We start from the raw sequence: 16,271 nt of genomic DNA on the forward strand, positions 1-16,271 counted from the left end.
AAGTTCAGTCTGTTAATAATAGAATTGGGATGTGAGGCTCATAGACCGCTGCACTTCCGTACATGGAGCTCGTGGGGGGGGGGGGGGGCGTGGGTGAATGTTGATTAGAGAGCCTTGATGTAAGTGGTTGTAGCTAAACTACGGCTATCCTAATCTATAGGCTCTAATCAAAATTAATGGATGAGCTACAGACTCGTGGGTTGATGGAGAGAGGGCTCAGAGGGGGATCTATAAAATAAAGGGAATGTGGAGAAGTGGGGCGCGCGCAGGGGTGCATGACGTCTTTCTATTGTGCGCGTCTACTCACGAGGCCAGTGATGACGTAGACTACGAGGGTGAGTGAGAGGGATGCAAGTTAAATAGCTCACCGGCGTCGTCATCCCGTCTGCTGAGCGCAGCACGCACGCACCGGAGGCTACTGCGGTAAAGATGCGGCTACTATAGCTACGCATATCATTCTCCACCAAGGCAGCAACACTTGGCAAGGGTTTCACTTCCGGTTTAGCGATTTTGCTTTCAAAGTAAAAGCGCGAGTTTAATACTTGAGGGACGAGACTCATCATAACAAATTAATTATTAAAAACACCTGATAAATATAGGCTTGCTCAGGAAATAAGTTCGCCATTTTCAAAGCTCTGTAAAAAAAAATATAAATAGAAACAATGGCATACAAACTGAAACTATATGTTGGATATAACTTCAAGTTTAGCAGACAATTGCGTTTTAATTTGTATTGGTGTAGAATTAAGTGCTGCTAGCTGTAGAAGGAATGGTACCCATGTTCACAGCTCTGTACAAAAATCAAAGTTGAAACAATGCCATGCAAACACTACCTATATGTTTGGAGGTGACTTCAACCGGCACGCCCAATTGCTTAAGTGCTGCAGCTTTCAAATGAATGGCACCCAGAAAATGTATCAGGCCTTGCCCTTGCCGTAATAGGGCCTTTTATGAAAATGAAAAGAGACCTAGGCAGGTCCCAGGACGGCTATTGCTATATTGGACGGCCAGGACCATCCACTCCAGAGGGAGTTTGAGCTACTGCCCTTCAGGCCTTCGTTTCAGGACACCCGTTTGGCCCAAAAGACACGTCTCCTTCATCCCAAGTGCTATTGATAGGCTTAATGGAAAATAGCATTCCGCTGCATTCCTTGCACTAACCTTGCACACACTTGCACACTTTCACATTTAAGATAAGCTAAGATATTCCTTTGCGGGCATTGTTCCACCCGTGGAATATTTTCGCCGGCTAAAATATATACTAGTTTCAGTTTAGTTTCTTTAATAGTTGTCATACAGAAGTACAGAATACTTTCATACAAAATGCTTCTTACTGTTACGCTCCAGAGACTGTGCTAGACAAGATAGTATCAAATAACATAGTATAGCATGTAATTTAGAAGAAGAAAATGAGGTCACAGTGTTCGGTATAGACATATGTACAATGTTCTGAGTTACCATATAATATACAATACTATGCAGTGTACTAATGTACAGTACTATCTAGTGCAAAGCAGAAATGGGATGAGGTACAATTTAGGTACAATTTACAGTAAGGTGTACGAGTTGTAGTGCAATCCTTCATCAATAAATATAAAGTGTGGGGAGTGGGTGCTACAGTGTGTTTGTTTAAAGTGGGTGTGTGCTATAAAGTGTGTGGAGTGGGTGCTACAGTGTGTTTGTTTAAAGTGAGTGTGTGCGTGTGGATGTGTGTGCTATGTGCGTTTGGTGGTTGTTGTTGTGTAGTGTTTATTGTTCGTTTAGCAGCCTGATGGCCTGGGGATAGAAGCTTCTTCTGAGTCTTTCTGTGCTCGCCTTGAGACTCCGGTATCGCTTGCCTGACCGCAGCAGTTCAAAGAGGCAGTTGTTCGGGTGACTGGAGTCTTTAATGATTCTCTTAGCCTTGCCCTTGCAACGCTTGTTGTAAATGTTCTGGAGGGTGGGGAGCCCCCCTCCAATTGTGCGTTCGGCTGAACGTGTCACTCTTTGTAGTCTGCTTCGGTCTTGTGCAGTGCTATTCCCAAACCAGGAGGTGATGTTGCCAGTCAAGATGCTCTCTATTGTACATGAGTAGAAGTTCTTAAGGATCTTCTGACTGACTTGGAACTTCCTTAGGCGCCTGAGGAAGTAGAGGCGTTGTCGTGCCTTCTTCACCTACCTAGGTAAATGGAATATTGCTCCACTTCTACAAGGTCCATTTGCATATTCTTGGTATCTAGGTACATCTATGGACCTCAGGGAATGTATTCACAGTGTCAGAAATATTGTGTCTATTACTAGGCTTGCTTAAATTGTGATGAAACAAAGGAGAATATGAATTATGATTTTTCTTTGAATCTTTGACAGTGAATAACACCATGATAATAATGACCGAACTTAGTAAACTGCCACTGATCTTGTTCAGTACCTTCTTGAGATCATGTGTACAAGAAATCTAAGGAAATTAATAAAGGGAAGATACAAGATACAAGATACAAGAGTTTTATTTGTCACGGCATACAGGTATACAGTGAAATGCGGGGGGTCTTGCCCGCAACGATGTGCATAATACAAGTAATAATAATAAGAGTCTAACCAATAGAGCGACATAGTGCAATAAACAAGTAAACAAAGTAGGCATATCGGTATCTGTACATGATTTACAGAGCATGGTAGGACATGCTAGGTCCTGTGGCAGTGCAGTACACTGTTAGCTACGGATGAGGCATTGGGTCTTTATGTACACTGCTATACAATGCTATATTATACGATCTCAAGCTATACTATTCTTAAAGTGATCTTTCCTTCTGTAAAGTGTCCATAGTGTGAGCGTGTGCAGCATGAGTGTGTGTGTGCTCATGTTAAAGTGGCTGCTAGTGTGTGAGCGTGTACAGTGTGTGTGTTGTGTGTGTGCTCATGTGTGCTTGTGCGTGGAGAGTTCAGTGTTCAAGGCTCTGATGGCCTGGGGGAAGAAGCTGAGCCTAAGTCTCTCTGTCCTCGTTACTGGTGCTCGCAGGCGTTTGCCTGACCGCAGCAGCATGAACAGGCTGTTGTTGGGGTGGTGATGGTCTTTCATTATCCTGCAGGCTCTGGATTTGCACCTCTTGTTGTATAGGACCTGCAGGGTTGGTAGTGCAATACCCATGGTACGCTCGGCTGAGCGCACCACTCTCTGTAGGGCCTTCTTGTCCTGTGCCGTGCTGTTGCCATACCAGGCAGTGATGTTTCCAGTCAAGATGCTCTCTACAGCTCCGGAGTTGTGAGGATTGGTTCATTCCCCGCCACACGCTTCTTCAAGGTACTGTGATTATTGGTCCACTCCCCGCCACACGCTTCAGGAGCGATTATCAATTCCATCACGCACCTGTTGTAGTTTGTAATTAGCGCTCCAGAGGCTTCATATACTCGGACCTTCTATCAATCGTTGTCGGGTAGTTTTGAATTACTACTGCTACTGCCTGTCCCCCCCCGTTGTTGTACCTCGTCTACTTTTCTCCAGGACATCTTTGGAAGTCTCCGCTGGTGTATATCTTGATCATCCGTTTGGAGCTGTGCCTCGTTGCCCGCTTATGCGTTTGCGCTTTGGTGAGTTTTTGGAAACAAACCTTTTTGGATTATCTGTTTTTGTGTGTTTGGATAACACTGAAGAAATACCGTTTTTGTTTTGTACTGGACTCAGCTAATTTGTGTGTTTGGATAACACTGAAGAAGTACCGTTTTGTTTTGTACTGGACTCAGCTAACTTGTGTGTAGTTTACACCGAAGATCAAGTCACTTGTATTTCATACTGGACTCAGCTAAGGGAGGACTGAACTGCACTGCCTCTGTGTACAGTTGGACTGTTATTGATCACTCTCTCTCTCTCTCTCTCTCTCTGTTTCCACTCCGAGTTGGATCTGGGAGTATCTGCAGAGCCGCAGCGGCGCCTACGCCGATTCCCCACCTCTAACACCGGGAGGATCTGCAGAGCCGCAGACAACTCTGCCGAAGGCATTCTCCTATTTGTTAATTCTGTTTTGTATTTTGGCTCATTTTTTGGTTCAGTAATAAATACGCCCTAGTGTTTGGCTAACTCTGAACTACCTGTCTGTGCCGTGCTGTTGAGGTCGGTTTCAAACCCTAACAGGAGTAGAAGGACTGGAGTATCTTCCCAGATACTCTGAACTTCCTTAACTGTCTCAGGTGGTAGAGGCGCTGCCTCGCCTTTTTTACGACTAAGTCTATGTGTGTTGTCCATGTCAGGTCCTCTGAGATGTGGACCCCCAGGTACTTGAAGCTGCTCACCCTGTCCACGGTAGCCCCGTTTATCCTCAGTGGTGTGTGTGTCTCCTGCTGTCTCCTCCTAAAATCCACGATCAGCTCCTTGGTTTTACCAATGTTCAGGAGCAGGCTGTTGTCCTGGCACCAGTGTTCCAGTACCTCAACCTCCTCCCGGTAGGCCTTCTCGTCGTTGTCCGAGATCAGCCCCACCACCACTGTGTCGTCCGCAAACTTCACTATGGAGTTGGAGCTGAACTTGGCCACACAGTCGTGGGTGTATAGTAAGTACAGCAGGGGGCTCAGAACACAAGAAGATGATTAAACAGAAGGTCTGTAGATACAGTACTGAATTCCTCCCATCCGGACCAATGCAATTTGAAATATTATTATAGAATATAGAATATGATGCTTATAAATTACCTTATTATAGCCAATTCGCTCATTTATATATATATATATACATATATTATCTTTCAAATGCCCGAGTTCAATTTTGATTTAGTATCACCAGGCGTGCATAAGAACAGATAATGATATCTACTGTAATTTACTGTACCTTTTTATTTTCACCACAGTGCAACCATTTTGAAACTAATTTCAGATCTACAGGTATGGGCAGGTTAATAGTAGAAAGACATAAATATAGGCAATACAATTAGATCTGAATATAAAAATATGAGAACAAATTAAGTGTTTGTTTGTGTGTATGTGAGTTTCCATTACACCTTTCACGTGAACTCTCTTTAAAACAAAGGTTATTCTATAAACCTAGTTATATGATTACTGGCAAAGTGTCTTGCTTCGCCTATTGGACTATGCACGCGCGTTGCGCATGTTGAAAGAACTTTTCATGCACCTACCATCTACCTAGCCACGCCCACTTCCATAGTATATAACCAGGTGAAGTGACCATGCTCACCCTTCCAAGCCCAAATTTCACGCGAAAAATGGACTGTCTTTTAAGACAGTCCTCAGGGCCGAAGAAGCAAGACGATTTGCCAGTAATCATATAACTAGGGTTATAGAATATATTTCATACTGGCTTTGCGTCTTGCTTCGCCTATTGGAATAATGGGGGGAAAGCGCCTAGCCCCGATAAATGTACCCCCTGAGGTCCCTTCAAGACCATCGAAAGTGGGGAGGGTCAGAGCTCTCAGTCATGTCCAGCCAAGGTGTAACAAAGGGCGATGCCCTCGCACAACCAATGTGACAGGCATTGTTTTGACAGCGCCTTACCTTTGTTAGGACAAACAAACAGTTGACTGGTAGCCCTGAGGTCCTGTGTGCGCTTAAGATATATCGCAAGTGCACGAATAGGACACAACAGGTGAAGGCTCTTTTCCACCTCACCAGCGTGAGGGGGAGGGTGGAAAGCCTTTAGCACAATGTCCCTGGAGCGATAAGAGCTCCGGATATTATTTGGCACAAAGGCTGGATTGTGCCTCAGAGTAACACTGCTATTATCCCCCATATAGACAGGCACTCTGGTTGAACCGAAAGAGCACATAGCTCACCCACGCGTTTAGCGGAGGTGACGGCCAGGAGAAATGCAGTCTTAAAAGACAGCTGATTCAACGGGGCGTGCTCGAGTGGTTCAAAAGGCTCACACAAAAGTCTAACTAAGACTAATTGGAGGTCCCAGCTTGGGGACAAATTACGTTTTAATAGGCTTGAGATGCTGTGCGCCCAGCAAAAAGGTATCACAAGAGGGCAGCTGAATAGCGGCTTGCTCTCAAAGCCTCTATGACATGAATATATAGCCACAGCATACACCTTCACTGTCGAACCCGAGAGACTAACCAGGATAGACGGAAGGAAGGACAGAACCAAATTCAGAGGACATGAAGCCGGGTCCAGACTCTTAGCCCGATACCACTCTTAAAAAATACGACTGTCCTATCCTTTCCGAATTCAACCTCTCAGCAGCCAGGCCATCAGACGCTGTCCCAGGACGGGCGGCCGAAACACCAAGCCGTGTGCCTGAGAGAGGGCTCCCCGAGACCATGGGATAGGCCATATGGTGGAGCCACTAAGAGTTTAATCAGAACCAACAGGCTGACCCCCGATCCGGCGCAACCAGAATAAGAGTCCTGTGTTCCCGACGTAGCCACTCCAACAACTGGTGTATCAGATGGCTGGGGGAAATGCATACAGTATTCTGTGTGGCCACGGGTATACAGAGATGGCATCCTCTCCCAGAGCGAACCACAGGGGGCACTGGTAGGACTGACTGCTCGCAAACAGGTCCACGGTGGCCTCCCCGAGCTGATTCCAGTCTGACTATGTCTGGGTCGAGTCTCCACTAGTCTGGGTGGGGACCTCCTCGTGTGAGAGTGAGGATGGGTGAGCAATGGCCACATCACCTGGTTATATACTATGGAAGTGGGCGTGGCTAGGTATATGGTAGGTGCATGAAAAGTTCTTTCAACGTGCGCAATAGGCGCATGCATAGTCCCAATAGGCGAAGCAACACGCAAAGCCAGTATGAAATATAACTTGTGAAATATTAACTTAGTGGGATAATAAAGACAACCACATTCTGTGCCAAAAACGGAAAATTACGTGTTTGCTCGACAAGCGTTGAGTGCCAAAAACGAGATATATAATGTTTTTGGATCGTTTGATTTTTTTACTTTGATCCCCGCTCTACAGACTTGCCCGGAGCGATCTGCATCACTGTGGCACATTCACATACATTAGAACGGCAATGCTGTTCGACTATCACCAGGTGGCAGTATCATCTGTGTCTGAACTGGAATGGCTTGGTGTTGATAGCGGCCTCCTCTTTTTCTTTCCTTGGTAGGGGCCCCTCCTCCTCCTTGAACATAGATTCACATTGATCGCCCCAAAATTCCGTTGCCTAAGCATATTTGACCATCGAAACGTGTATAGACATATACACTGGTAATCGCGATGGCGATGTGATCACTTGGAATTATTCTTCTTGGAATACCTTCTGGCTAAGGTAAGGTACATTCTATGTCTATTTTACCGAATCTGAAACGTGTTTTTCTAATGATCACAGTTGTGTGTTTCACCGGACGAAAAACATGCTCGGCAAACACGATCACAGTTTTGAGTTAAAACGACCCCCCCCCCCCCCCCCCCCCCACCCTTGATGATTTTGTGAAGGTACATATATACATGTCATATACCTTTGATTTGGGAGTATTTGGGGTTTCAGGGGATCAACCAGAACGGTTTGGGCTTATTGCACATAATTAGGGTGACCAGGTCAAAATTGTTCAGTCGCAGGACAGCAGCACTGCTTTTGCGGGACAATGCGGGACACGTATATGTGAGGGGGGGAAATATATGATTTCTTTTATTTAAAAAAATATTTATTATCATTTAAATGCCTTTATTTCATATTCGACGCCGATGGTAGGCTATATATAGTAAATTTTGTTATTAATCTTATTAAACTGTAGATGATTCACCTTCACAGCCACCACTATGTCACCAACATCTTTATTTAAATCACACTTTCATCATTAACCATCAATCTTGGTATCCAAGCTGATAAAATCACTGCATTAAAGAGCAGGAGCTAAGGCTTTTCAGCCATCCTTTCCTGAGCATTATTAGCTGTGAAGTGTTAATAATTCAATATTCCATAGGATTAGTAGATGAAGAGCCAGTTCTTTATTTGTTTTAATTTGATGTGTACATGCTGATACAAGTCATATTCATGCTTGTGTGGTGTATGCGTTTTGGTTACTCACCCAATATGTGTGTGTCTGGTGAACCCACAACATTATTGGGATTTTAAAACAATAAAGCCATAACCATTAATGTAAAAATACTTAATACTTAAGGTCTTTACTCTTGGCTACATTTGTAAAAAAAAACACACAACATTAAAACCTCTTAACATCCAAGGGCCCACATGTGGGCCCTCATGAGGACGATTCGTTACGGTTCTCGAGTTATATGCCGATATGTGAGGCGTGCGCCAAAGTACACATTACCACCCCCGACTCCCGGGGCTCTAGCTCCGTCAATCATTTGGTGATCTCGAAAAGTCTTTGAACAGGGTTGTAGCCAATGAGTGTGGCTTTCCAATGATACCCCACAATATGATAATTGGGGATCTACTACGGTCTGTATTGATCGATTTATGATAAAGAAAAGCAGGGTCCCCCAACAGCTTAGCCAAATTACTACATGTGGCCATTTCTGTAAAATACACAAATTGCATTCATTAATTAAATAAAAAACTGGACTTTGAAGAAGTCTTTATTCATTGCACACATTGACAATGTCGTCATGCAGTGACACACACATGCGATGGGCGGCACACACAGATGCATACACATGCAATTCAGGCCAACAGGCCAGAGAATCCTGCCACCATTCTGACGTCTGTCACTTGCTCTCTGTAATTGCCACTGATTGTCTGTGTCCTTGATTTGCTGTCACCCTGTGGTGCGTGTGGAATGTCTGGAATGCGGACTTCTGTTCCCCGTCGGATCTTCACTATTCCCAGAACCAGTACGCGGCGGTACCGAGGACAAGTACGGACGTTATCTTGCATCCTGTTCGCCTGTTTCCTATTATTTCGTTTTCTTGTTTTGCAATTCCTCAGTTGACGCCCGGCGTCTTATCCCGGTACCTCTCCCCCCGTGGGCGTATGTTTTCCCTCTCTCGCCCCGAGACAGTGTCCATGAACAGGAGGCGTTTCCATCAAGAACCATTACCCTCTGCCTCTCATGGATACCGCCTTTGAGTGCTTACAGGGGGCGCAGGTCTTCTCTAAACTTGATTTACGTAATGCATACAACTTGGTCAGGATTAGAGAGGGAGACGAGTGGAAGACTGCATTTAACACGCCCAACGGGCATGAGTATTTAGTCATGCCCTTTGGTTTAGCTAATGCTCCGGCAGTTTTCCAGGCTCTTGTCAACGACGTGCTGCGGGATCTAATCGGGGTGTCAGTCTTTGTGTACTTAAATGACATCCTAATTTTTCCCCGCGATATGGTGCAGCACCAACAGCATGTTCGTCAGGTGCTACAGCGTCTCCTTAAGCATCAGCTATTTGTTAAGGCAGAGAAGTGTGTTGTTGACAGAGTCAGCTATGGGGCAACAATAATATGTTCATGAGACATGGTTTCTCTCTTTAGCCATTAAACGGCGTGGTTTATTTCACATTGCACTCAACAGTACATTAGAGTCCTTCTCTTGTGAGAGCGATGGAGGAAGAGACAGAGGGGGAGTTAACAACTCCTTTTATACCTATTACCTGGCGGCAGCATTGGCAGCTCCGCCTATAGCGCCCTCTTGTGGAAACAGTTAGACACAGTTAGACAGTTACTTGCAATCATACATAACATCTAACTTTAACACTCCCACTTATGGTTGTCTAGTATACTGTACAACTCCTTCAAAAACAATTTACAAAGAAAATAATACAGTTCAGACCATCAAAAAGGATATGGCAGTTAATACTACATAACAGTCAATATTTACACACCAAACATGACCTCTGCAAATCTTCTCAATTTCAGTTTGGAAACAGGCTTCGTCATAGCGTCTGCTACCATGTCGTCTGTCGGGCAATAAATCAGTGTCATCCTTTCTTCCCTGATGACAGATCTGATGAAATTATATTTTATATCCACATGTTTACACCTCTGTCGGCACACAGGGTTTCTAGCAATTGCAATGGTTCCCTGGTTGTCTTCATAAACAACAGTTTTCTTATATACATAGGTATCCATTCCTTCGAGCAGTTGTTCTAGATCAGGGGTCCGCAACCCTAGGCACGTGTGCCCGCATTGGCACACGGGAGCATTTTCATTGGCACAGGGGGCAGCATTTAAAAAAAAAATTACTTTGCTTTGAAATATTATAGTGAAATATTTTGCACTGTTGTCGCATTTATCTTGTTGAAATCCTCCCACAGGTTCTTTTTTGTAAGTTGACTGTTTTGCACACCCCTATGACAGCTATACAGCTGTTCCCATGGTGCTCAGCTGTCAGCAGTCAGCTGGCCTCCCGCACCTGCGCGCAGTTCCCAGGTAATCACAGTGCTGCGGTTGCATTCTGTATGTGCCGTCTTTCATGATGGCAACCCCCCCTAAGGAAGTTAAAGCAAAGGAAATTCTGGCATTCCAGCCCTCATGGACAGACGACTATGGGTTTGTGTGTCAGAAGGACCGTGCTGTGTGTACTTTATGTTTAGAAAATGTAGTTTGCCGAACGTCAGGTGTGAAACACCATTTTCAGACGAAGCATCAAAAAAGTTTCAAAGATCAGGCGGATAAGGCAGAATCGATTAAACGTGCCGTGGCCAGGTATGGAAAGCAATCCAGCACCCTCAAAGTGTTCACGACTGCTAAAAACCACGCAACTGAAGCAAGCTATCGCATTGCTCATTGCATTGCGAAATGTGGAAAGCCATTCACTGATGGCGAGTATATCAAGGAGGCTTTTCTCTGTAGCTCAGATGTTTTGTTTGAAGGCTTGCCAAACAAAGAGACAATCAAATCAAGGATAAAAGATATCCCCATGTCAGCTCGAAGTGTCGAGCGACGCATCAACGAAATGTCAGAAAATATCAGAGAACAGCAAACAGCTGGATTAAAAGATGCTCCGGTGTGCAGCTTAAAGTGACCAACTACAGCCCCCAGATAACAGAGCTCAATAAAGCAAAACAGGGCCAGGCATCTCACTGACAGCGACAGGTGACTTGACTTAATCCTCTTTACCCCGTTGGGGGGCATAGGGCGTCCACCAGAGCTCTCCATCTCACTCTCTTCTGGGCCAGGGCCTTTGCTTCTTTCCAGCTCACTCCGATGTTCTTTAGGTCTTGGGGTGTGGAACGTCTCCAGGTGTTTCTCGGCCTACCGGCTTTCCTCTTCCCCTGCGGGTTGTAGTCCAAGGCCTGTCTAGTGATGTTGTTGGAGTCCTTCCTAAGGGTATGCCCTATCCAGTTCCACTTTCTCCTTTTGATGGTGGTAGCTATGCTGTCCTGGTTGGTTATCCTCCACAGCTCTTCATTTGTGGTTTTGATGGGCCACCACAGCTTGAGGATGTAGCGCAGGCATTTGTTGACAAACACCTGGATCTTGCTTGTGAGGCCCTCAGTAGTCTTCCACGTCTCAGAGCCGTAGAGCAGGACAGTCTTCACATTGGTATTGAAGATCCGTAGCTTGGTGTTGTTGGAGAGTTGCTTGGACAACCAGATTGGCCTGAGTATCCTGAATGCTACCTGTGCTTTGATGATGCGTGCCTCTATGTCTCTGTCTGCTCCTCCATCCCTGCTGATGTTACTCCCTAGGTAGGTGAAGTGCTCCACGTCCTCTATGGCCTCTCCCCTCAGTGTGATTGGATCATGTGTTTTTAGATTTAACCTCATGGTCTTGGTTTTTCCGGTGTTGATCTTGAGTCCAAGCTGGTCACTGTTAGTCTGTAACCTATCTGTCTTCTGTTGCATGTGTGTGTGGTTTTCAGAGACTAGCGCAAGGTCGTCTGCGAAATCCAGGTCCTCGAGCTGGGTAAACAAGGTCCACTGGATTCCTGTCCGTTGATTTTCAGTTGTTCTTCTCATGATCCAGTCAATGGCAATGAGGAAAATCAAAGGAGAAAGAAGACAACCCTGCCGCACCCCTGTTGTGATGGCAAAGGTGTCTGACAGTTTGCCCTTGCAGATCACCCGGCCATTGAAATCCTGGTGTTCTTTATTAGGTTGATGATCTTAGAGGGTAGGCCATAGTGACCTAGGAGTTTCCAAAGCACTTCCCTATCTAGGCTGTCAAAGGCTTTTTCAAAGTCTACAAAATTCATGCACAGGGAGTTTTGCCACTCAACACACTGCTCGATAATAATTCTTAAAGTAGCAATATGGTCTGTGCATGACTTATCCTTCCTAAAACCTGATTGCTCTTTCCTCAACTGTCCGTCTAAGGCTGCTTGTATCCTATCTAAGATAATCCTACAAAGAACCTTGCTAGGGACGGACAGGAGCATTATGCCTCTCCAGTTGTTACATTCACTGAGGTTTCCTCTTTTTGGAATGGTGACCATTAAGCGACAGGTAGGCAGCTGTTTATTTTCCTACACATGGGCCTGCATGTTAACTTGAACGTCTCTCTCTCTCTCCTCTCTCTCCTCTCTCTCTCTCTCTGGCCTTGCTCCGGTGGAGGGATTGGAGGAGGAGGGTGTGCTTTGTGTGTGTGTGTGCCATCATGTTAACGTTAGCCTCAGTTAAACCTTGCGACGACTGAGCTGTGTTCTGTGTTCTGAGCTGTGTTCTGTGTTCTAAGCTGTGTTCTGTGTTCTGAGCTGTGTTCTGGTCATGTGACACTACACATATTTAATTGAGACCCTTTATTATTTCAATTTAGTTGGAAATACATTGATACATCATTCAGTAACATTTTCAGAGCCTTATAACAAAAACATTATTACGGTCACCATTGTGACCAGTGGGATTAATCAACAAATTGTATTCTTTATTTTTCTATTTCATTTGAACATTGCACATGTTAAAAGGGAGAGGGCAACGCCATTTCTTTTTACTCAAAATGTGAGTATTACCAAGTCAACTTGTGTTCTTAAAACAATGACAATAAACATAGTTTTATTAGGCTGAAATAATGTGGTTGTGTGTATTTTTCTGTTAACTTATTATGGATTGAAAACTGAAAACCTTAATGCACAGTAACTGAACTCAATCTTTTTAAGTTCTGGTAACTTATTGTTTTTTTTTTACAGTGTAGTCTTGCGATCAATCGAAACTTCTTTACACGTTATACCTCACATTCACCCATTCATTCACACATTGTGGTGTTCTCCATTAGGCCTGTAGGTGGAGCTACGACACAGCATTGATTGATTGAAAACTTTATTAACATATTGCAGAATGGGTACAGTACACAGTACAGCTCAATACATACAATTGTTAAGGGGATGCAGACCAGAGAAAGACTTGCGTCTTGTTTAACATACAGTACAGCACACGTACAGTACACACACCGATGGTGGAGGCAGCCCACGTGGCATTTTGGATGTGTCCAAAAATGAATGGGCAAATGTGAGTGAAATTGTCGCACTGTATGCAGCTGTTTGTCTGCATTGCATTCCCCCCCCAACTCAGATTTAGGGTTGATACAACTATCATAATAATATTGTTAATAATAACAATAACAATAATGATGTAATAATGTAAAGATTATCATAAAAAATACCTGATTATGAGAAAAAAATATTACGATGCATGGAATATTGTTGATATGGCACACTAGTTACAACTATATTTCAAACTGGCACTTCATGTCAAAAAGGTTGCTGACCCCTGTTCTAGATAAATACATTCCTGTATTGTCATAGCTAGAGCCATGTATTCTGCTTCACAAGTTGAGCCACTGTGGGCTGCGTCTTTGTTTTCCACGAAACCAGTGAGCTGTTTGTGTTCAAACTCACACAATATCCTGTGGTACTTCTTCTGTCTGTGGTGTCTGCCGCCCAGTCTGCATCACTGTAGGCTTTAAGCCCTAAGCCCTCGCTGCTCTTTCTGAAACAAAGCTGTTTATCTGCTGTACCTTTGAGATAACGTGAAAAACATGTTTTGCTGTAATCCAGTGCTCATCTGTGGGGTCAGCAAAATGCTGTGACAATTTACTCACTACAAAACATAGGTCAGGGCGAGTACATGTTGTCAAATAAATGAGGCTACCTACAGCTTCTCTGTAAGTTTTTATAATTCATCCACTTCTGTATTTAAACATGGATCCACTTCTGTATTTAAACATGGAATCCACTCCTGTATTTAAACATGGAATCCACTCATTCTGTATTTAAACATGAAGTATCCTCCTTCTGTATTTAAACATGTAGCCACCCTCCATCTGTATTTAAACATGGAAAACCCTCCTTCTGTATTTAAACATTTAGCTACGAACCTGGCTTTGTACTTGTCGTGGCCTTCAATACCCTCCTTGATTGAGTACACCCATTTTCCTCCCACTGTCTGTCTGCCCTCTGGTAACTTGGTTAGAGTAAAGGTGTGGTTGTCCTCTAGGGACCTCATCTCCTCATCCATTGCTCTCTCCCATTTACTTGATTCAGGGGACACTATGGCCTCTTTAAAGGTCTGAGGTACTCCACTTACTACTCTGTAGCAGTAATCAATGCTGGTAAGTGTACTGTCATCCTCGTCACTTTCTCTCCGGGCATAGTCTGTCAGATACTTTGGGGGTTTGTGTTCCCGTGAGGGATACCTCCCACTGCATGGGGCACGTGACGTCACCCTCGGGCAAGGCCAGATTAAGACTTCAGAGGCCCCTGGGCCAGATTCTTGTGGAGGCCCCCCCACACACACATACACGTGCACGCACGCACAGTGGCGTTTTTATGTCACTTTAAAAAATATATAGAATATTTAGAAGTGGTGGGCTCTGAGGGCCAAGCTAAAAGGACTTTGATCACCCCTGCCCACTTTGACAACCTAGGATGGCTTAGAGTAGACGACAGAGTACAGCGACTTGCAATGGGCCTGGTCTACAAGACACTACACGACCAAGGTACCCATGTACATGTCAAAATACTTCCCAAAGGTCAGTGAATACCACGATCACAACACCAGAGGGAGCTCCACAAATCATGTTAAACCCAGATTCAGCTCAAACAAGGGACTAAACATGTTTCGCAATTATGCCACATCAATGTGGAACGCCCTACCCAAAGCTGTAAAGGAATGTGAATCACTACCAACTTTCAAAAACACTCTCAAAGAACACCTACGGGAGACTGCAATTCGAAACTAGCCCCTGTAAATGTCCTAACACAACCCCCTCCAATGTACAGTAAATGACCAAGTATGGTTTTGTCAATATTCCAATGTACAGTTTTGCTTGTACAGTTGTACAGTGTCCCCCACCCACCCACCCACCCCTCCCACCCACCGAACCACCTCCAATGTACAGTCCCCCCCACCCCCCCAACCCCACCCCACCTACCCAACCTCCTCCAATATACAGTTTCTACGTCAAATGTATATACTCTCTTTTCTGGACTCTTTTCGTATCACAAACAGTACTGTATTTGCAAATCTGGTATGTCATAAATGTATAGATGTAGCAGTACTGTCTATCTGTATGTCATGTATGTCATATATGTTATGATGAATTGAAAATGGGGGACCCTGATGTAAACAAGACGAAAGTCTTTCTCTGGTCTGCATCCCCTTAACAATTATTGAGTTGTACTGTACTGTACTGTACTGTACCCATTCTACAATCTGTTAATAAAGTTTTCAATCAATCAATCAACAAGAGAAAAGAAACACATCATGTTGGAGACAAGAATATAATATTAGAATAGTAAGCTTACTTTTACGTGAATGTCAATTTAAATTATAATTAGGGAATGACTATTTGTGAACTCGGTTCAGTTGTCGGACCTCAAGCATCTTATGTTACCAATTACCATAAGGGGCTATGTCTGCCAGGAATTTCTCCGTGGCCTGGAGTGTGTCACTCTTTGCTTTGAGAAAGTAAACAAACACTGCCCCTGTACACACATCTGTAAAAGACTGTACATATCTAAAGCCTCCTATGGACTCGTTGCTTACTGGACCGGCTAGATCTGTGTTAACTAGCGCAAGTGGTACCTTTATGGCACGGTGGTGTAGTGGTTAACACTGTCGCCTCACAGCAAGAAGGTCCAGGGTTCGATTCCCGCTTGGGGACCAGGTTTCCATGATGCCAGGTACCCAGGTGGGGTATCTCCCAGGCCTTTCTGTGTGGAGTTTGCATGTTCTCCCCGTGCTCGCAAGGGTTTCCCCCCGATAAGATAAACCCAATGGAAAAACATGCACAACAACAGATCGCTAATGCTGTGGCGTCCTTGACGAAGACGGGCAGGAGCACTTGGATTGGTCCCCTGGCGCGGCCCTCGCCGACGCCTGTCTGCTCCCGGCTGCCCTTGGGGGGAAGGACGATGGGATGGGTTAATCGCAGAGACGAATCGCATCGGCAATCCTACAAGAGACAATGCATGCGTGTGTGTTCCGGTGTGTGTGTGTGT

This window comes from Notolepis coatsorum, assembly GCF_963971535.1.
Source record: "Notolepis coatsorum genome assembly, chromosome: 1".
Taxonomy (NCBI): Eukaryota; Metazoa; Chordata; class Actinopteri; order Aulopiformes; family Paralepididae; genus Notolepis; species Notolepis coatsorum.